Source organism: Rhinolophus ferrumequinum, chromosome 18 (genome assembly GCF_004115265.2).
Source record: "Rhinolophus ferrumequinum isolate MPI-CBG mRhiFer1 chromosome 18, mRhiFer1_v1.p, whole genome shotgun sequence".
NCBI lineage: Eukaryota > Metazoa > Chordata > Mammalia > Chiroptera > Rhinolophidae > Rhinolophus > Rhinolophus ferrumequinum.
The window spans coordinates 23,030,502-23,053,909 of record NC_046301.1 but is presented as its reverse complement, the minus strand read 5'-3'; the positions used below and the strand labels follow the sequence as shown (position 1 = coordinate 23,053,909).

The window sequence follows — 23,408 nt, the reverse complement described above, 5'->3', positions numbered from 1 at the left end:
TTTAAAAAAAATAAGTACTATACTTACATTTAAAGCATAGAAATCATTTCAATGTCCAACAATTGGGGAAACGTTAAACATAATTAACCACAATTCTGTCAGCCATCAAAAATGTTATGTTTATAATAAAATGGGAAAATGGCAATTATCATATAAAAAAGAAAAGACAGGGTACACATTGTAATTACCTATAATCATAACTGCTCACACAAAAGCAAGAAGAAAGATGCAACTTGCTCTGATATAGATACAAGTATCAGGTAAATTAGTATCTCCTCCTCATTAGATGGGTTAAGATCAGCAATTCAAATCAGAATGTAGTACAACAAAAATGTCTTTTCGAAATCTCTTATCTTTTTTTCCCAAGCCCCAAAGGATAAGCCACTTACTAATGTAATAATTTTTCTGCAACAGTCTATTAAAAGATGGTTCCCTAAAAAGTTACTGTAAGAGCTTTTGAGTGTGTGTTTTTGACCTATAAATGCCTGAAAAGGCTTAGAATGCAGTACCTTTTCCTATAGCAAATGTTTCACGAATAGAAAAAAACGGGGAGCGGGGTACAACGTGACCTAAACCTTCCAAACTAGTGGTAGTGACCAGGCACAAGAAGAGTGAGTATATAGGGCATGACAACTAAAGGATAACATTTCACACACAAATAAACAAATGCTTCATATTAAACTTGCCTCAGTCCCTTCAAATCTGCCTTCCTCACTCTAATCAATTAACCACTTATTAAGCACCTGGCACCTTGAGGTATATAATTCATAATCAAATCTCTGGGCATTTCATTGCATGAGGTTTTACAAGTAACAGAATTCTACTTCTTCCATAATCCCACATGAACAGTTTTATCATCGTATACTGGAGAGATACAGGCTCTTCTACTAACCCTTAAGAATTACGGATTGCTTCCAGATGCTTTTCAGGCTATTTCAAGTCTTTCTTCATTCTGCGACTCTTGAATTATGAAAGGGCATCTCTAATTCATGAGAAATAGCTCTCCCATCTTAGCGTCCATTATCATATATCCTTCCCTTACTCTCACCATTTTGAGGCACCGCCACACGTATGCTTTTACTTAGGTAATAAGGCATCGCTGTGTATCACTAAAGGCTTTCCTGGGAATGACTCATATTTTACCCTTATGATCCTGTCAGCAGCAACGCTTGGCAACTTCAAAGGGAGCCAAGTCCTTTGACAGTAATGCCCAGAATCACACCGAAAGCAAGGTTAAACGGAACTCACGTCAATTGAAAGGACTCTTAAAATTCACTGAGTCTTGATAATTCTCTTGGATGTCATCTCATTTAAAAACAAAATATGTCTCCTGCTAAAAAGGGGGGAAGGTGGCAGTTAACCACTCAGTCACACTCAAAATCTCTCTCCAGGCAAGTTCTTTTCTTCTAACAAAACATTCTACCTCTGCCTAATAAAATCATATCCAGGCTCACAATCCCTCCCTGTAATAGCTACCTCACATGCTTAATTTCAAAAGAGGGACAGAATTTAACGCTCATTTCCAGATGGCATAAATTCAAAGAATTTCAACCTCTATTGCGCTGAGTTCAGAAACCAGCTAATAGGCAGGGGTTCACAAAAGGCCTAACAAAACCACCAAATGAACACGTGGGATGGGGGGATAATTAATATCTACAACATGGATCTCTCCCCATCTCAGTAAAATAAATACAGGAGGGATGGATTTATCCATAGCACTGTAGTAATTGACCTGTGTTATAATCAAGTGCTTTCCTATAGGATAATTAACAAATCAATCAATGAAGACAGAAGTCTCAAACAATTCAGTAACTTTTCAAATACATGGAGTTGACTATGAGCTAATTATTGAATAATTTCACTCCCCAAAAGAACGGGACTGAGACACAAAGTTATATAGTCACATGTGGAAACTTAAAGAGTGAAACAAAATATTCAACATAGCCCACAATCATCACTGATCCCATTAAGCATAATTATAGTAACTCTGAGTCTTAAAATGGATGGACCTAAATCCAATCCCTGAATTTTACAGATGACAAAATTGAAGCAGAGGGAGGCTAAGTGACCTTTTCTAAATTAAGCAGCTGATAAATGGTGAAGATGGGGTAGAATCCTTATCTTCTAACCCACAAGAATGCTCTCCTCCACATTAAGTGCACAATTCCTCAACTACCCAGAAACGCTGTGTAATCTGGATGACTTTGGGAGGGTCTCAACCACTAAACAAATTAGTGAGTTGCGGCATATCACAGAGAAGGAAAGGCAGGCACGGAGAGAGAATACAGGTATCTTAGAAATGAATCAAAAGTACTGATTTATTGAAAGGAATAATGCAGGTAAACAAAATCAAAATCCAAGCAGTAACATGATGTTTTCCAACGTGACAACTACTTGCAAAATGTTTCTTAAGAAAGAAAAGTAGTAGTTATTGTTATTGAATGTTCTGTATTCAAATAAATTTGGAAAATGCTACATGCTAAATATCCCCTTGAATATTCACAAAGCGTATTGTGTGTGTTAAGACTCTACGACGGCCTGTAGGAAAGAAACCTGACCTGCTTAGTTTTGTTTAATTCCACATCTTCCAATCTGGACACCTTTGGTGTATGTAGAGTTTGCGCAGACATCTCCCAAGAAACATTTGCTACTATATTTTGAGGTGGGTCTTTGTTTTTAATCAATAATCAATATTGAATTTTATCAGACACCTTTTCTATAAAAATAATCATATGATTTTTTTCTACTTATATTTAATAAAATAATGTCATTAATCAAGTTTCTACTACTGAACCCTTCTTGCGTACCTAAAATAATCCTCCCTTGTTATGCTTTATCATTCTTTTAATGTGTACAAAGTACATCTTAAACGTGTTATCTCACTTGATTTTCGAAGCAACCCCACAACGTGGGGACTCACTCACAGTGTGTGCTCCCGCTCTCCTCACTGGTCCTCAAACACACCTCGCTTGCTCTCACCCCAGGGGCTCCAGGGGTTCCTGCGGCTGTGCCTGCCAGACTTGCTGTTGCCTGAGACCCTCTATCCCCAGATATCCTCCTAAGTCATTCCTCTCTCCATTTATGTCTCTGCTCACATGTCACCTCAAACAGAGTCCACAGAAAACAGAAAGAAACACTGCCTTCCCATCTTGTCGCTCTACCCCTGACTCTGTTTGATTTTCGTTTGTAGCAACTGTCCCCATGTAACATATATTTAACTTCTGTTCATTTCTATTCCATTGCCCCCAGTAGATTGAGAGCAGGGGTGTTGTCTGCTTTGCTCATTGCTCACTTCCCAGCACCAAGAATATGAGTAGGCCTCGCACATTCTTAATATTTGTTCAATGAATGAATAAATGAATGAATACCCACTTTGCAGAAAAGAAAACTGAAGCTTACGGAAATTACGTAACTAAAAAGACACAGTGGCAGAGCCGAAAATGAAACGTATGTCTAACTTTGAACTCTCTACCCTTACCCATTAAAACAAATGACTGGTAATTTTAGGCCATATAAAAATGCTCATATAATCTTACGAATACTAACGCACAAGTGAGTGACACCACTAAAAATGAGAGGAAACTGTAGATGGTCCCTGTACAAGGTAAGCAAAAGAATCAGAAGATGGCCTCCAAAGAATTGCTTGGAAATAACGAACATTATAGTAAGGCAGCTCAGCTCTCTCAATGCCCAAGATCCTCAGAGCAAGCATCATGAAGCTCTGACCTTCATCCATATGTGTCCTTGGATATCCAGAAAATAAAACGATGTTTCCAGGCCGAATGGCCATTAAACAGGTGTTCACTACCAAGGCTGGCAGCACAGTACGAGAGGGCACTCCCCGGAGATTAGCCAGAGTATGATTAGCCATTAGCCGGTTCAGACACCAATGGCCTAGCTGAGAAAAAGCATTTGTTCTTTCTCGGTTTTTTTGGAGGGTTTCAAAAGGTAACTTAGAAATTCTTCATGCTCTTTCCCTCTTCTATCAGTGGGGCACTTTCTTGAACGAACTTTAGGCTAAAAACAAAATTTCACAAATCTCCTTTCTGACATTAAACAGTATCTTTGATTTTCTTTTCCCCCCAGAATTCAATCAAACCCTTTAGAACTGTGGGGCTGGGCTGATCCAATACTGCAACGTGTCACATTTAATTCCATCAACGTAAAGCATAATGAGCAAAGACTGAGCTAGTGAGGCATGACTAAACGTTTTGAACCTATGAATTTAAAAAGCAAGTCTCATTTATGTTATTTCTAAATAGTAAATAAAATCATTTGCCAACATTTCGCTATCCAATTACAGTAATTTTTCCACCAACACACACTTGAGGAATGCTACAAAAGGCCTTTTCTAACAGTTCGTTCTATTGTTGCTCAGAACCTTCTAAATATTTCTCTAGTTGGCTTCTACTCAAAGGTAAATAGAAGGCAGTAAAATTTATGGAAAATGTATTCGACTGCTTAAAATACATCAACCAGAAGAAAAAAAGATTTTAGAGCTATATGAGTTGTGAAACTCTCTCTTTCACTTACTCTACAGTTTCAATGATAGGCAACAAAACTGACAGACTGGTCAAGTTCCAAATCACCTGCTATAAAGAGGCCAGCTCTTCCATCTTAAATTCTCCCCTTGGTCAAGGCCAGAGTAAAATACCTGTCCTTCACCTTTTTACACAACGTCACTTTGTAGGCCACAAATACGAGCTTTCATACCAGGGAGGAAGCAAATTCCAGCACACTGGACAAATTTCTGCTCTCTTAAACCCATCTGTTGATTGTTCCCTTGCCTTTCTCAGCTGTCAAGATAGTGAAAGGAGGAAAAGGACCTTTCTGTAAAACTATAAAGTGTAACCAGATCCTTTGCCCTTTAACCGATTCACACGGAGAAAGATAAAATAAAAGTCCTGTTATGGTTTAAAATTTAGCTATGAAAATTATTTGACCAACGTGTTGCAAGATTTTAATAAGATTAGTAAAGTGAAGCCAATTGAAGTCAATTTTTACATTTCATAAGCCCCAAACGAGACATTATAGAAGAATTTTTAAAAGTAACATTTAAAAGCTACTTTATAAAATTAATGGAAAAAAATGACAGTTGTGCTAGTTCAGAAATGCCTTAAAATAGAGAAGTAAGAACCTAAAGAGCGTTAACTATTAAAAGGGAGACTAGCATTAACTATTTAAAAAGGAGTCTTAAAATTAAAAAAAATAAAACCAGATTTGCATTGAAAAAAAATCACCTTAATAAAACTCAACTTAATACAAGAAAACAATTTATTCATTTTACATATTATTTCATTTCATTTAGTCCTTCCTCAAAGAATTCTAGAGATCTTTATAAATATTGTCCACTTAATCCTTCATTTGCCAATAAAAAAGGAAAAGGCATTGCTATTATCATTTGCAAACACACGAGAGCTTTTAATAACAAAAGAAGAGAAAGTTTCAGGAAATTTCAAAGCAAAGCAGACAAAGTACTCTCTTTTTTAGGGTTGGGGTTTTGGAGGAGAAAGGGGTGAGACCTACAATAAGAACAGAAATGCATATATGTATTCTAATACAGGAGTGGCTTACATAAACAAACAGGTCTGGAGTTTGCTGGCCAACAATTTTGACACAAACTTGTAGGAAAAGTAAGTTTGGCAGAATCCGGGTTTACACTTCAACATTCGAAAAAAATTTTTTTTACCAACTTTCATATCAAGCACATGTTTTATAAATCTAATAGACTGATATTGGGCATTACCACTTATATTTCGTCTGAATCTTAGGAGTAAGAAATTTTCAGAAACATGAAGTAGCTGACAGAAGTCTAACTTTCATGTGAAATCCCTAACAGAAAACATGAAGAAAATGAAGTAAGAAAAGTCGCTATAAAAAAAAACAGAGCAAGAGGAAAAGATTCCACTATTTTCAGAGGCAGGCTCAAAAAGGTAAAAGTGCAGCAAACATCGTCTGCAGTTACAGGGCACTTTGTACACGTCTCCACTACTATGTCTTTACGTTTTTTATCCCCGTAGGAGGTTGTACTCTCCTTGAAGTGAAGGACCTGGCTTTGTATCATCCTAGCCTAACAGCCCTTAATTCAAATACTTCAACCAAGTGTTCAGGCAATAAACATTTCTTAAATTCTCTTGACCAAAAATATTCCTGGCATGTGTGTTACGTAAATTTTATCTCCATTAGAAAGACACCAAAAAGAATAATCATGGCCTGAAACACACATTAAAAGCCACTGTCACCTCAGGGGCTGTGTGGCTGCCTGACCATGGCGCTATACACTTGAGGCTGAAGTAGAATAGTATTGAATGTCAACTCTAAATATATACAGAAAGTGCCAAAAAAATGTATACACTTTTTTTTTGTATACACATTTTAGCTAAGGAAAAAACTGTATTAAAATTGTAATACTCAATATATACTGATAAGAAAAGATGAATACAAGTCATGTGACTTCTGCAATTACAAAAGGTGCTCAAAGTGGTTACCATCACTGTACAGACACTTCTGATTATGGCGAACTACTGCTTGAGCATAGATAACATCTCTCAATATGTGTGTACATTTTTTTTGGCACCTCTGGGGTGTGTGTGTGTGTGTGTGTGTGTGTGTGTGTGTGGTCACAGGATGTGGAGTACAGCATAGGGAATATAGTCAATGGTACTGTAACCACTATACAGGATGTCAGAGGGGTAGTAGATGTGGGGTTTATCACTTTGTGAGGGGTGTAAATATCTAACTAGTATGTTGCTTTGTACACCTGAAACTAATTAAGAAAAAAAAAGCCACTGACAGGGAAAGGGTGTTTTTTTAACTATTAAGGCAAAGCTATTAATGTTTTGAAGTCAGAACCTAAGTCAGTGGACTCCAACGTAAGGGTAATACGTTTTAGAGTAAACAACAAGTATCACAATCACACAGGTATTTCCTAACGCTTCATATGTCCAGACTACTCAACTATCCAGATAGGTGAATACATAACCTCAAAACACCTATCAAGGTATACATGGTTTCTGGGTCAGTTGATCAGCATGCTGTTAAAATTGATTTGCCTTCTTTATTTAGGTGCAAACATTCTATAATACGAGGTTCCACCATAGGAAGCACATATTCAGAGTGGTGTTCTTTTTTCTTACGAGAAAAAAAAAATACACTAAGGATTTAAGGGGGGAAAAAATGCACTAAAGGTTAAAAAAAAATGATGCCAGGAATGACCTGGACTTAAAAGAAAAACTTCAGGGAGATGCAGAGGCCTGCTTTGCTTCAGGCTCCTTCTCAGCCTCAAGTATTTGAATCCATTCTGCTTCTTCCAAGAAATGTGAAGACCGCCACCATGGGCTGGGGGACTGACTGGAACATGACCCTGGCGCTCTGGAAGCACCACCGCCCCCGCCCCAGATGTCCTCCGCACCTGTACCCGTTGTGTCCCCTGAGATAGAAGCAACACAACACGTTTCATTCAGGTAAAAATGTGATCTTTGGCTTCGTGCTCGGACTTTGAAAGGTCACCTCCACACCAGCCAGCATCTGAGGTCCTTCGTTCACATGATGCCCACTGCTTGTGCCCCACAAATTAAAATCCTGGAGCAAAAATGCAATGTGGCCACAGGCCAAAGAAAGAAAACAGAAACTTCTGTAGAAGGATGCAGAGGGCAAAGGTATTATTATTAATTACCTAATCTGAACTCCTAACACTAACACCAATGGCTTAAAGAATACAGAGCTTTCACACGACCCATCAGGTTTCACTAGACGGACTGTAAGGAGGCAGGTCAGGAATCCTCTCATCTAGTCTCATTACTGCTCAACAAGTCACAGACGTACAAACCCTAACAATTCATACAGATGTTTTTTGTTTCCCCCCAACACGTCTAAATGACATCAATATGCATATTCCTAACAGAAATATGGTGTCTTTTGCTCAAATGTATTACAATCAAACCTCTGCCTTATTAACAGAAAGAACCACCATTCCACTCGCAAATGGCTTTTCTATCCACCCAATGCCAGGAAACTGAAATAAGTGACTGATATCTTGATGTCCTCTTCAGTGACCCCACTGCAGTAAGAGTGATTCACGTCAGAAGACTATCAGAAGCTTTCTAAGCACGACTATGCCTTTTAGAAACTGTTCTGTCCCCTAGCCCTCAGAACAGACACCTTTTAGGTGCCAGCCTGCCTGAACACGCACAATCTCATTGCTGACTGAATGCTAGACACGATGCATTTGCAAAATAAAAGTAAATTAAATATCCACATATACAGCTTTCTTTTCTACACTATTAGACAAAAAGCACAAGTAGAATAAGTGAGTCACTGATCTCTGGCTTGAACACAAATGGAATTACCCTACCGCACATCCTTTAAAAATGCAAAGCGCTATCTCAAGTTCATTTGTCACTTGGAGAAATCGCTGTGCTTTTATGATGAGAATTCATTTATGAGAAGCTCTTAGCACAGTTTTCCCCTTAACCTTCTCAATTTATCTTACATTTGCTACTCTTCCACAACAAACTTTTATGTGCAATTTTAAGGCTGTGTAATGTAAGTTACAAGGGCACTCGTCTTTGAAACCCACAGAATGATCTAATGAAAAGGAGGTGATGTTTCCAGCTGCCAACGACTTGCCCTCTCCTGACCCAACATGCTAAAAAATAGGATTGGGTTTTCTATGATCTTTGTGGAGGAGAAAAGAGGGGCTGGAGCCAGCTATCGCTCGACTCTGAAGTGGAGAGGTTATACATCTATAAAAATGTGTTTAAAAATGGCTAAAATAAGGAATAGCGAAAAAGATACCCATAAATTTAACATGATACATTTCCTTTAGAGAAAGAATTATGATTTTCGGTCAGTTAAACAACTGGTATTTTATCCACAATAAACTTTTAAGACTTCTCTAGGCATCGTCCAAGTGTGTTTGGAAGTAACCAGAACGTAAAGTAGTGGGAGTTGCAGTGCTTTCAGATGATGGACAAGCCTGGTGGCACTGTTTCACGCTTTTTCTCAGCCTCAGTGTCATCAACTATAAATAGGGATAATATCCTCCTGCTCTATATACTTTACAGGATCGAATTCTTAAAAGATACTATACCTGAAACACAGGTATTCATCTCCCCCTCCCCTCGCCCCGACACACACACCAGAAATAGAAAGGCATGACTGCACAAGTTAAAAGAATCAGTCTTACTCTACTGAATGTACACAGTAACACCTGAGACCACAAAGCAGGCTAAAATATGATTGCCAAGCCCCCTGGAAGCTCTTCTATCTCAAATGGCTACAAATCGTGTGAAGATGTATTAAAAACTATTATCCAAAAGCAGCTAAAGCAACAATAAATCAGGTGTTTCTTGGAGGAGGGGGACCAGTACATACCACAGATCCTTTCCTGAATCTGATGAAAACTATGGGCACTCTACCCACAAAATATCATATCCATACATACAAGCAAAGCTTGTTTTTCTGATATCAAGGGTGGTTCTTGGATCTTCCTTTAAGAATCCCTAGCTACAGGCTGCTGAGTGACGACCCAGTGAGTCAGAAAGACACAAGAGGAAAAGAAAACTGGTCTGCGATGTTAACGTGGATAAGAGGATCGCATTCACATAAATGCCACACTCAGGAAATCCTCCCTCACACACTCACTGGAGACATGAAGCTTGAAAAGATTTGCAATTTAGAGTTACCTCAGCAGTATTCAGTCAAATGAGGCCCTGGTTGGTCAAGCAGAAAATCATTTCCTTTCATAAAACAAGGAGGCTTCCAACTAACACCTAATAGTAGTATTCATACAAATCTAGTGGCTGCTTTAGAATCTCCACAGAAAAGGACCAAGGGGTGGTAATCTAATTGGAAGCCAGAGCCAGGGTATTTAGATACAGTGGCTTAGGATTTCACCTAAGGTTGAGAAAACATCAAATTTCCATAGCATGGCAACAAGAGTGCTATAGGGAAGGGCGTGGAGAGGAAGCGGCCAACCCTTGGCACCATCTCTCTGTTCTCCAACAAGTGTTCTCAAACCTGAATGTGCAGCAGAGTCACCCAGAAGGCTTGTTAAATGCCAATTGCTGGGCTCCACCCTCAAAGTTTCTGATTCAGCAGGTCTGGGTTAAAGGCCGAGAACTGGCATTCTAACAAGATATAAGGGGGTGTTGCTGCTGCTGCTGCTGCTGCTGCTGCTGGTCCGAGGACCACACTTGGAGAATCATGATCGTACAGATTCGAGCCTGTCCCACGTAGGCCATCCGAACTTCTTACGCACATTCATAGTCGCAACCTGATGCCATGCTCATCCTCAAGTTAACAAACCAGTACCACTCTGTCCCTCACGTCGGCTTCTTACCTGTGGTATCTAACGGGGCACGCCGGTCGGGCCGCACGGTCACAACACACAGTAAGCTTCTGGATGACCACTGAGTGTCTGCGGGGGATTCACACACAGAAATGGAGAGGAAGAAGCCGGAGCAGTTCTGTTTTAAAGTTTTACCCTCAGGAAGCCATGCACAGCAAATTGGAGCTAGGAGGGTTTACTTAAGACTTAGGCAAACACGCATGACTCCAGAGCTTTGGTTTCCAAATTGAGCCCCACAGAGCTCCAGATGTTACATCCTGATACCTCAAGGGTGGGGTGGGCGGGGAGAAGAGAAACGACAGAGCCTTTTGGCCTCCCATTTCAGCTTTTCTCTGAGTACATGTTGGTATAAATTATATTTATTAATGTTTCCATCGTCCCTTTGAGGGAAAGACAGTTTAGAGAACACTGGATCTGATTACCTCTAAGACTCCCTCCATTTCCATGATGCCATTACGTACAACAATCAAGGGTTGAGTGACACACTAAAAAATGTTAAAAATCTGACTGGCCCAGGAGGCTGACAAAACACCAAAAATAGTGTCAGAATGAGGGGTTAGCCGTCAGATCACATTTGTGTCTAGTATGAAGGCCTGGGTGTCATACACAGGAGCTTCCAGACTCACTGAGGGCAGCAACTAAACCTCTGTAAATCAAATATAAAAAACAGAGACCCCAGTGGTAATTATCTTTACACTTGCCCCGTCAAGCAGACACGCTGCAGAAACCACGGTCTTTTCAGTAAGTGCCACAGTGATACTGGGAGGTACAGAGCAAGATGCCATACGCTCAGGGTTATAAACAAGGCCACCTATGAAACTGGTAAACCTTTTCTTTGTGACACGCACTTGTAAGCTGCCAGCAAGTTATGCATTACGTCCATAACTGGACCACCGCTGAAAAGACAGAACAGAGCTGGAAGGGAGGGAGGAAATGGTATTTTGGGGAAGATGGATAGCATATCTTTTATTATGCTTTAACTTATAAGTCACCCATACTTCCAGTATTCAAAACCATCTTTGAGGAGCAAATGAGGAAATGGAACCTTCTAAGTGGGGGCGGTCATCCGCGCTTGGGATGCTAAAACTGCGAGTTCTATCAGGGAATGGATATGGGTTTGGCATTTAAAAAAACAAACAAACAAAAAAGGCAATAAGAGCATCTTCAAAGCCACCAGGATCTCTCTCACACACCATCGTCCTACTTTCAATCAATCCCCATGACTACCTTCTTTGGCTAGGGCAGCACCTAGAAGTAGGAGGAAAAGATGGTCGCAGTAAGTCAGGACCTTGCCATCCATTCCAACAGATGATCTGCAACACCACTCTGCAAGACCTGTCTTTCCTAAACCAAAGCTGCCAGAAGGTATCTGCTCCTATCTGTTCTAGGAACCATGAGGGTGGAGAGGGTATGAGGCTGACGTGTTACGTATTATGCATACATACATATGTGTTATGCATTATTTCAATCAACAAAAATGTTTTCTGAGCGCTTTTGGCAACGATGAGTCTCAAATCTAAAAAAGGAGCTAACTACCCTCCGCCAACCAGCTCTGTAACATCATACCTAATGGCACAGGGAACTGGGTTAGAGTCCAAAGTCAAACACAAGGCAGCAATTACAAACAGTTAAAACTATCCTTGACAATTCCCAGAAATTCCTCATAAAATACAATACTATGGTGCCTCTCATTAAGTCCAGGATAACCAGCTTTTCCAGCCCTTTGGAAAAGACTATTAACTCTTCAGATAAACATCAAATAAAGTACTTGGCTTGCACTGCTTGAACCATGCAGTTTTAAACCCAAACGCTCACACTCTGGGAGGAAACAAAATCTCTCTACGAACTACAGGCTCGTATCCCCCATCTCATGTTCACTCTTAAGACTAGGCTCGCCGTATTTCAATTATTTGTTGTCCTTTTTATTTTCTTCTTCTGGCTAAGTGCATGAGTTTGATTCCAATGAGTAAGACATGCATACATCCACTCCACTGTAATATCAAAATCTTCTTATTTACCCGAAGACATGTCCAAGATGCCACCCTTTCTTTGAGTCAACAAACTGAATCCTTGTTTTGAACGCAAACATATAACAGAGAAGCGGTTATATATAAACCCCACATGAGAGACTAAATGTTTTAACTAAATTAGCTCCAGTTATTTGGAGAGACTAGGGACACCAGAGAGTGAACAGGTAAGTTTTGGTAGGTGGAAAGAAAATCAAGAAAGAGCCAGAACATGAGGTCCATTCCCAACAAATTGGGTCTTTCAGGGGACAATGTGAAGCCATGGTGCACCCCAGGAAGGAGACCAGAGGAAGCAAGAGAGGGATTTTAAAGACACAGATCCAAAGTTCTTCCTGGTCAGTCCTATTCTCATAGATTACAAAGTAAATCCCATTCCCAAAGTCCTTCAGGTAGGGGAGGCCTCCAGCAAACGCGACGGGCCGCTCTGATTACCCATCAGTTACATAGTCCCAACTGCTATGGTCTCCACCCGCTTCGAGGTCACACAAAACTGCTGAGGCTCCAAACACATCCCTGGGCTAATAGATCCCCACATTCTTTTCCATGTCTCTTCCCTCAGAACCATGAGGGCCCTGACCACCACCCCTCAGCCTGCTGGGTACCTCCACAAAGGGAGCCTGGCCATCTGCTGGGAAACCTGGCCTCTCCTAGTGCCAGAGGTACAGGCGCACATTATTCTAATCGACACAAACGTTTTCACAGGAAACGATGAACTCTCTTACTGCCTCTTCCTGAATGTCTCTTCACCTCACCTCTTTTGCAGCCTGTTTTCCTCTGTCATACTGCCGATTTCACGGGTGTCAGCCCTGAGCAGGCTCCCTGTTTCCCCTCCTTCATGTTATCACTATTTTCAGTTCACTCAACCATCCCTCTTTCTTTTGTCCGTTCCAGATTCTGCCTCATCTTCACCTGGTTGTCCACAACCTTTCAATGGTCTAGTACTTAGACTCCCATTCCCCGGAAGAACAGCTGGCACATTTAAGTGAAAAATGCACAGAAGAAAACTGCTTATACTAGTCAAATAAACGCCATATACATTTTCCTACAACTACAGAATTTAAACCCTGTTCCACTCTTCTGGATGCAAATGCTGCAGCAATCCTCCACTCCTCTGCAAGAGCCTGAAAATCAATCATCTCTGCACTTCCCTCCTTCTGTGAATCCCTGATCAGCTCAGAATTTTTACTTGACCTCAGTCGACACTTATCACCATCTTAAATTCTTTAGGTGATTTTTGCAAATGAAAAAACTTTAAGCAGGCAATTAAAAAACACTAGTAAACCTGTTCCTGACAGGACTAGACTTAACTCTAATGTAATGAGATGAAATGACAAGTACATGGCTTGCTGCCAAGCTATCACGAACAGTTTAAGAATTAGATTTGAAATAGCTGATAGAATCTGGAAAGACAGAATGACTTCTATACATTTTATCATCTGCTTGGTTTGCACTGTAAGATACGAAACTCAAAACATGAAGATACCAGGTTAGGAAGATCTTCAAGTCAAGATTGAGAAGGAGGTGTTCGGGGAGGTTACAGAATTCTAACTAGATGTAACTATTTTTATCTGTAGCAAATAGAGTTATATAATATATGGTTTTCATAAATTTTATGCTCTGAAACCTTTCATTCGTATTATTTTGTCATGCAGAATAAATTGATCATTTCTTTGCTAAAATGCTTACCTCTGTCACACAAATATTTAAACCTAATAATTAGAAGAATTTAACAGGGGACCGATAAAAAACTAATTTAAATTTAAAACATTAACATTTTATCCAATTTGAAAAACCAGTGTATCAGTATTCACATTTTCATAATAATGTATCTTCAAATATCAAAAAGAAATGTCATTTTTCACTAGATACCCATGATTTCAGTAAGAAATGTTCTCCCATATTAGGGGGGAAAGTAAACTATTAAAACATGAAAAAAATCATAGGCATTCAAAATAGCTGACTTGAGATTCCCTTTATTTTATTTGCCCATAAAATTAAGAGCATCTGTCCTGAAATATGAAAAATGAAAAAAGCTGAATTTCAAGTTTATTCAAACGCCATTCCTCACTCCCCCCACCCCATCCCACCCCACCCCCACTTCTACCAACCTTAAGGAACAAGTGTAGTTTGGGTAGCTCTACAACAAGGGTATTAATACTTTAAGCCATTCTAGCTTCAACCCTGTTCTTTCTTCAGAAATCACTGTCATAAACCCAACGCTGTTGGTAAATAACAGAGATTAATGCAGTATCATTACTACCTTGAACAAGCAATTAAAAGAGGCTAAAAAACGCAACAAAACTCCAAACCATTTGCTCTTTCACAACAGGAAACTGAAGGTAATCTTGTTTACTAAACAAACATACATCACTTGAGATCTGGACAAATCAGTAAATGATAGTCCATACAGAAATGTTGCAAAGCCAGGAGTCGCTTATGTAAGTCATTTTCTTCCAACTCTGGAAACAAACTAGACCAGTTTTTCTTGTTGCTTCTAGGAAAGGGATCATTTTAAACCAACAGGGCTTCCCTAGACCCAACCCCTGGCCTATTTTTGGTCCCACCCCTACCCCCTGCTTCTAGTATAATATTTCTTGCAACTTTGTTTGCTTCCTCCTCCTTCAGTATCTAAAAGTCTTCAGGCTGTAGAAAGCAAACTCAACTAACCCTACCCTGTCATATATTTTTTGCATATTCACATCTTTCAGGGAAAAAGTCAAGATACAGCTCTTTCATTTTTTTACATCTATATACTTTTTTTTTTTAATTTTTTAAATTCTTTTTAGGGGTCTGTGAGGTTTATGGAAACAGGTCTCTCACAGAGGCTGCTGTGTTTCCTAAGGTTCATATCCACGTGCTGCCAGTTAGGAATAGCTTGGCTTCACTTTTCATTTCCTTGAGTTAAAGTCAATTAGACAGAGAGGCTTTGAGAGTTACAGTGTGCAACAAGTCAGTGACTTGTTTGTTTAAAGGTGCTGTGCTAACAGCCGAATATTTTGGTTGTGCTGGTTAATTCAACAACCAAAGGGTTTGTCAGGATACTTTCTTTATGACTTTCTTTCTACTAAATATCACAGGAAATGCCAGTGATCCTGATAGAGATCCACTATGCCCCAGAAAAACCACTCTGAGGTGTGTAAGTGGGAGCCTGCTGAGATAACGTTACAAAAGACAGTGGAGAGAAGTCAGTTCTCTCCACCCAGACTAAAACCTCATTTAGTTTTAAAGTGTATTGTAACAGGAAGCCCTAGATTAAATCTCAAACCCCATATGTTTTAGTTCTTTATTCCAAAGCTCTAGATATTCCCTCACACACAGTTAAGCCAACGGTATGTAATATCCCTGTAGACCTTACTCACATCTGCCAACATCCACATTACAGGCTCCTACTAAACTTCCATTTCGTCTCATTCTCCACTCCTATATGCTGCACACACCCAACCCCAAGCACATCTGCACCTCATGGGAACTATTTCTTTCTTTAATTACTTCCCTAGGTACCTGGTGAAGATTCTTCTAGAGTCTGTCCACACCGTGGCAAACCTGACTCTGCCGTTTCCTCTTCCTCTAAGGACCAAGAACACTGCCCTTTCTCCCAAGCCTGGCTGCTTCTTTCCAGTCTACAAAGATGGCCGGTGCCAACACTGAGTAGCTTAACCACTGACTGAATTTTCTTCCTACCGATGCAATTCAAAATTCTGTGGCCAAAAACCAAAACATCACAGAGCTCAGGATCCAGAGTCAGACAAACTTGGGTTTGATTCTGCTACGTACCATCTCTGACATGGGCTAATAACCTCTCTAATCCTTAGTTTTATCTCTAAGATAGGGTAATAAGAATATTTACCTTTCTTTTGAAGACAGAATGAGATAATGCATGTGCTTGGCACAGAGTAAGCTCTCAAAAAATGTTAGCTATTTTTGCTATCATTATACTACTATGCTACTACTTTTACTACTACAGAAATAACTGGCATAAACAGGCATAGACTGATTGGCTAAGCCAAATTTGGACTTTCTGATTGGCTCTCACAAAATATTTTGGGTTTTTTTCATTGCCTTTGGAGAGGTAAGCATTCTCCAGAGAAGTCATAGACCTTATCACTCCTTGGAATCTAATATTCTCATTAAACTATCTGGTCTCTGAGTTTCTGACACCCCTTCCCTTCCAAACCCCCCCCCAAAAAAAAAAAAAGAATAAAAAGATCTCAGGGCCACACAGGATATTTTAAAAAACTAGGACATTACAGAACTAGGGCAGATAGAGAGTATACTAAAAACAATGCCTTTTTAAAAACCATAGCAAGGAGCCACCAATTTCCAAAAAGCATAAGAAGTCCGAATCAGTCAAAAGCTATGTACTTTACTTAATAGTTTTATGGTAACAACTTCCAAAACATGGAGAATTCATGAGGTTCTTCCAAAACACAGAATCCCACTGTTAGCTTCCCTGGTCTGGTACAAAATGGTCAGGGCAAATATAATAGTAGAAGTTCAGAAAACATACTCCTAATGCCAGGCTCTTCCCTAAGGGGAAATGGCCATTGCCCAGACAATATCTTGTCCAAATGTACCTGTCTGAGCTCAAGGTCTTACATTCACCTGCAGCTTTGCATGTATCAAAAAATGAAGTTTGCTAACATTTAGTGGTTTTCTTTTCTTACTAACTTAGCCCTCATACATTTTCCATTAATGATAAAAATATAACTAATAATTAAGAAATAAATACACACCTTCATAATAACATATATCATTTCTGGGGGGAAAAACACTGTAAAAAATACAAGAAAATTAAACACTAAGACTATAAAGGTATTTACCTATTACAGAGAATTACTGATATCATAAAATTAAACAACCATAATTCTCTTTTATTTATAAAATCTCTATCTCCTTCTATTCTTTCCAATATGGGATCTGTATCTGAGAATCCAAAGTAAATACAAAGTCATTTACATAGAGAAAAGGAGTAAGGGTATATTCCACAACGTTAATAGTGATTATTTCCAGGTGCCCAGAATATAGGTGATTTCTTTTTCTCTGTGTGTCTATGTGTGTTTTCCAAGTCTTTTGCCCTACAAAAAATAGTTATTTCTTTCATTATTGGGTGAACAATAGTTATTCGTATATTTTAACAATCCTGTACCTAACTACAGTTGGAGAATCAGGGTGTATTTTTCTAACGGGCCAAGTGAGCCCCCGAGGAGGCGGGCCGTCATTGGGCAGAAAGGAGCTCTCCACGGGACATGCCTCGTTTGCTTTGCCTTCGTTTCCTCTTCTGAGAGGTTTCGTGTCCAGCTCTCCTCCCTAGCGCTCCATGGCACTTACGCCTTGTGCCACACAATGCAGTCCTTCCTGCTGCCAGCGAGGCATCTTCTCTAGGGCTCCTTGCTTCTGTCTTACACTCCGGACTCCTTTCAACAGACACTGCGCTTTACATTTGTTTTACAGACCTCGGTAGAGCTTAGCAAAGCTCTCTCAGCACACAGCAGACTCCTGCTATCTATTTGTTAAACAGAAATGAAACAACTCCTCAATCAATTAATTAACAGTAAAGTAAACCCAGTCTTCTGCCTTGGACTTCAGAGGCAGCGCTGGATGACGTGTGATAACAAGGACCAAGACGTAGCCCCACTGACTGAGCTCGGGACCACCATGCGAAGACTTTCAGAAAACAGGCAAAGCACTGAAAATGCAGAGGAGTCAGCTCCAAACTTCCAAAGTGAAAGGATAGATCTGGGGGGTAGGGGTGCAGGTGCCACACCTCAAATAAAGCAATAAAATTGACGCCTGTTCCTTCTATCAGTCCTATGGAAAGGCATGTGTTGTTACCTGTGGACTCCTAAGCCCGTTTTACTATTCCAGAGAGATTAAATCAGCAAACAGCATGAGGCAGGAGTAGCTGATCCCTGGGGGGGGATAACCTGCCCACCTTCGATGACACCAGTGGTTATCTCAGTTTACAAAGCCTATGAAGTACTGGCAGAGGTTTCAGCGTTCCTAAACAAAGCACTATTATTACAGTGATGTCGAAGGCTGGCTAATAATAGAGGAAACAACCTTATATGCTTTGGCTTCAACAGCTTTAATTATATTTACTGTGAATTCTCAAACCAGTGGGGGTACAAACTGCACAAAGGAAACCATGAGCTGCGTGTGTAAAATTAATTTTACTGGGTCCTGTGATGCTACTGTTAACGCTTAACGCTGTGAGCTTGTGATTGTTAAACTGAGCTGCTTCTGAGTCAAATTATCATCTCTACAAACTGGAGCGACAATGGTAAAATGGGGGCGGGGGGACTGGGGTATCACCTCCCAACGAGACTGGGTGGCTCCGTGCTGAACCACCATGAAGAATGATTTTTGTTTTGCCACTGAAAGCCACCACCAATTGCTGTTGGAGTGAAGGGAAATGCACACAAGCAGACAAGGGGAAAAAATAAATAAACCCACAGAAAACTTTCCATTTTCACACACAAACTAAAGTTAAGGGGTATATTCCTCACTCAACTTCCTTGACTCTGTAATGTTTCCAGCAGTTGTAATGCAACATTTACGATTAAACATGAACTCGTTCATGACTTCACAGATGCCCTTCAGAAAGCACCTGTGCGTCTCTCAGGCTTCTTGTGTTTTACTACAACCTCTACCTGACATTTCTGAAGCTTAATATGTCCAACTTGCTGAGTTTTCTTCACTGGACTATGACTGTTAGGTACATGAGTGTTTCATTAAAACGGCTGCAAACACTTAGGAAAATGAAAATTTGCCCTGGAAGGAAAAGTAACAGACTTACTAGCCTTGTCAGTTCTGCAAAAGAGCTATTTCTCTGAGTCGTTGCAGTGAGAAATGCCGACATTTTGGCTTCGCTGGCTCTGTATCACACAAGCAGACCTAAAGTTATGAATAAGAAGAAAGTTCCTGGCCCAAATATGAAAAAAAAAATGGCTGCAAGTCTTTCATACCAATAACTCCAATGCTTCCTAATGAGCCTCCACAGTGACACATGTGAATCAAGAGGCATATAATGCCACTTCACAACCTTTTGATAATTCACTCTCTTTGACTTAACTCAGTGATAATTAAAAGCCATATTTTATCACCAACTTCCTCCAACAAAATCAAAAAAGCACTGCATTATCACTGAGAGCCTTCATCCCCAGCACACCATGTCCACTATCAAAAAAAAAAACAGAAAATAACAAGTGCTGACGAGGATGTAGAGAAACTGGAACCCTTACATCCCCTGGTGGGGATATAAAATAGGGCAGTCACTGTGGAAAACAGTATGGTGCTTCCTCAAAAAATTAGTAATTAACAGAATTACAGTAGATTCAGCAATTCCACTTCTAGATATATACCCAAACGAACTGAAAGCAGGCTCTTGAAGAGATATTTGTATACGCATATTCATAGCAACATTATTCACAATGGCCAAAAGGTAGAAGCAACCCAAACGTCTATCAACAGATTGATAAAGAAAAGGTAGTATATCTATATGTATATATATTATATTATATATATTTATATATGTAATTATATATGTATTATATATAATATTCCATTGTGTATATACATATATATGTGTATATATATATGTGTGTGTGTATATATATGTGTATACATATATATGATGGAATATTATTCAGTCATTAAAAAGGAAGGAAATTCTGGCACATGGTACAACATGGATAAACCATGAGACATTATGTAAAGTGAAATGAACCAGTCACAAACAAACAAATACTTTCATGTGTACGAGGTACTTAGAGTAGTCAAATTCATAGACAGAAAGTAGAAGGCTGGTTGCCATGGGCTAGGGTGAATGGGGTTTCACTTCTGCCAGATGACAGAAGTTCTGGAAATGGATGCACAGTATAAACATACTTAATGCCACTGCACTGTACACTTAAAAATGGTTAAAATGGTAAAATTTATGTTACATATTACATGAGTTTGCGAGGGCTGCCATAACAAAGTTCCACAGACTGGGTAGTTTAAACAACAGAAATGTATTTTCTCACAATTCTGGAGGCTAAAAGTGTGAGATCAAGGTGTCAGCAGGGCTGGTTTCCTCTGAAGCCTCTCCACTTAGCTTGTTGGTGTTTATCTTCTCCCTGTGTCTTCAATGGTCTTCCTTCTGGAATTGTTTGTGTCCAAATTCCCTCTTCTTTTCAGGTCACCAGTCATATTGGATTAGGACCTACCCTCGTGACCTCATTTTAACTTAATTATCTCTTTAAAACTCAACTTCCAAATACAGCCATATTCTGAAGTACTGGAGGTTAGGGCTTCACCATATGAATTTGCAGAAATACAGTTCAACTCATAACATGTATATTTCACCACAGCTTTTAAAATATAATAATAAAATAAACAGGAGCAGGCAAAGGGAAAAGAACAGCCTGTGGGAAGGCCATGAGAAAGGAAGAGGACGGTGCTTAGAGGAAATGAAAGACCTGTAAGGCTGCAGCAAAGAGGAAGGTGATAGCTAGTGTTGGGAACAGAACGTAAATGAAAATAAATTCATTGAAAAATCTACAAAAACTCAAAAAAAAGTCAACCTTCTTAAAAGACTATTCATGACAAAAAAATAAGCAGCTTCCCTGTAAAAGAGTTATTCCCAGTTAGCATGCATCGGTGATTACCTTGTGAAAGATGGCTTCTGCACTCAAAAACAGATACTACTTTGGAGTGTCATTTTTGCATTTTTGTAAGAGCCTTAAGTCTTCCAAAAAGTTCTATTTTTTCCCCAGCCTTGGTTTTTTTTTTTTTAAATGATTATCGTGGTGAAATACACATAACATAAAATTTACCATTTTAACCATAATGTTTTTATTTCTAGAAATATCACAGCCTAAAAGAAAATGTCCTTAAAGTTTACTTCAGGGTACATTGTTAAACGGAGAAAAGAATGGGTAGTAATTAATACTGTCATTTTATAAAGACAACATATGCTTCTATTAAATTTCAGAGATGTGTTAACCACAGAGTCAAAAAAAAATAAAACAAAAATAGGGCGCTCTCCCCTTAGAGACCTGTATCAGCAGTCACAGCCCATTCCCCTTTTAGCCAAAATGCTGGCTGGCCTGTGCCCTGACACCACTGAAATAGATCTGTGACCTCATTCATAATCAGAAAAGTTAAAGTCACAATAAGATAAATTATACTACACATAAATCACATCTCGATTTTAAAAACACATAATAAGATATGATTTCATACCCATCAAACAGGCAAAGTTTTAAAAATACGATCACACCAAGCGTTGTCAAGCCACAGTCAATTTCATACACCCCTGGAGAACATCCTGGCACAACCACTCTGGCAAACAGTTATGATCGCCTGGTAAGACTAACCATGTACATCCTCTGTGATTCGGCCTTTCCACTCCAGGTTTATACATTAGAGAAACTCTAGCACACGTGCGTGATTGCAAAAAAGTCCATCAGCAGTAGAAAACATAATTCAATGTGGTATATTTTTACAAAGCAATGCGATGCAGCAGTCAAATAAATAAAATACAGCTTCATGAATAAACATGGATGAATCTCAAAACCATAATCTTGAGTAAAACAGCAAGGTTTGGAAGAGTGCATGTTATATGATTCCATTTATACAAAGAGCAAATGCAGTTAAAATTAAACAATATATTGTGTAGAAATAAATACGCATATGGCAAATCTGTTTTTTTTAAAAAGGGGATGACAGAAAAATGAAAGATAATGGTTACCACAGGAGGCAGTGGGGATGAAGACCACCCACTCAAGGAAGGACATAAAGGGGCTTCAATGTACGAAAACTATAATAGTCCATTTCACAAGCTATGGAGTAGGTACCAGTGTTCATTTTATTATTGTTCTTTAAATTATACATATACTGTAGAGATTCTTTTATAGGTGTATGTATGACATATCTCTCATTTAAAAAAAAAAAAGGAAAATAAAAGCCAAAACCAAATGCTATTGTTTACAAAAACAATCTAATGAGATTTCAATTTCAAGATGGTTGACAACCTGGTTGTCCTTCCTGAATCTCTAACAAAGCAAAAGCGTCAAAAAATAAAACGGGAGAATTCCCTAAGGTTAAAAAGAGTTTGCTGGAAGAGAGCTTTAACCAGACAAGGGATTTCAACAAGTCTCTCAAAACAGAGCAGCAAATGGGAATGTGCTGACAGATGAAACAGTGAGAGGAAACCTGCTACCGAGGGGGCCTATGAAGGAGTCAATCTGCTCAACAGAACCCCAAGGAGGCTTTGGGCTCAGAGTCAACAGGTATCACAGAATGGGGAAGATGATAGGAGGCAGGAAATAGAGGATGAAATGCTGACAATCAGTACTCCCACCCCACCTCCCCCCACCCTCTAAGAGAGCTTTCAGGTAGCTTGGCCAAGAGCAGTGACACACAAAACATCTGGGGTTCATCTCTAAAGGGACCAAACCAATTGTGGCAGCAGGCAGGGCGTGAGACACGGCTTGTGAAGGCTTCCGAAGTGAATTTTGGTCCCTAGGAGTAAATCCTCCTCATTAGGGCATTTTTGAGGTAAAGTAAATCTGGCCAACAGACAACCCAGTGCCCACCACCCAGGACCACCACGACAGTCAGTGTCTCTCTCTCTCTCTCTCTCTCTCTCTCTCTCTCTCTCTCTCTCTCTCTCTCCTCTATTCAGGGTTCCTACCTGGGAGAGGTGCAGCTGGAGGGAAAAAAAACTATATAGAGACCTTTTTTAAAAAAGCAGAGGAAACTCTCCTCAGTCCTTTATTCTTAATTGTAAATAGGCAACCAAACCTACAAAACCTACTACAAATCAGTATCATTGGGGAGAAAAATAACTGACACTGCAAATAAGCAGTTAATTCAGGAAACAGAAGAGCATTTTAAAAAGCAATCTCTAATGTAATTCAAAGAGATTCAAGAAGATACTACAAGCATTAAACAAGAATGAGACACAATGAAATCAAATGATTAGAGAACTTGAAAGAACTTTTTAAGTATTTTTGAAAATAGGATTACGAAAAGAAAAATACAGC

General features: G+C 39.4%; 1 protein-coding gene across 2 annotated transcripts in view; it reads right to left on the bottom strand.

Annotated features, from left to right (window-relative positions):
* The window catches only part of FHIP1A (FHF complex subunit HOOK interacting protein 1A), a 193,005-nt gene that overhangs the window by 144,831 nt on the left and 24,766 nt on the right, over positions 1-23,408 (bottom strand). The gene's annotated exons all lie outside the window — the stretch shown is intronic.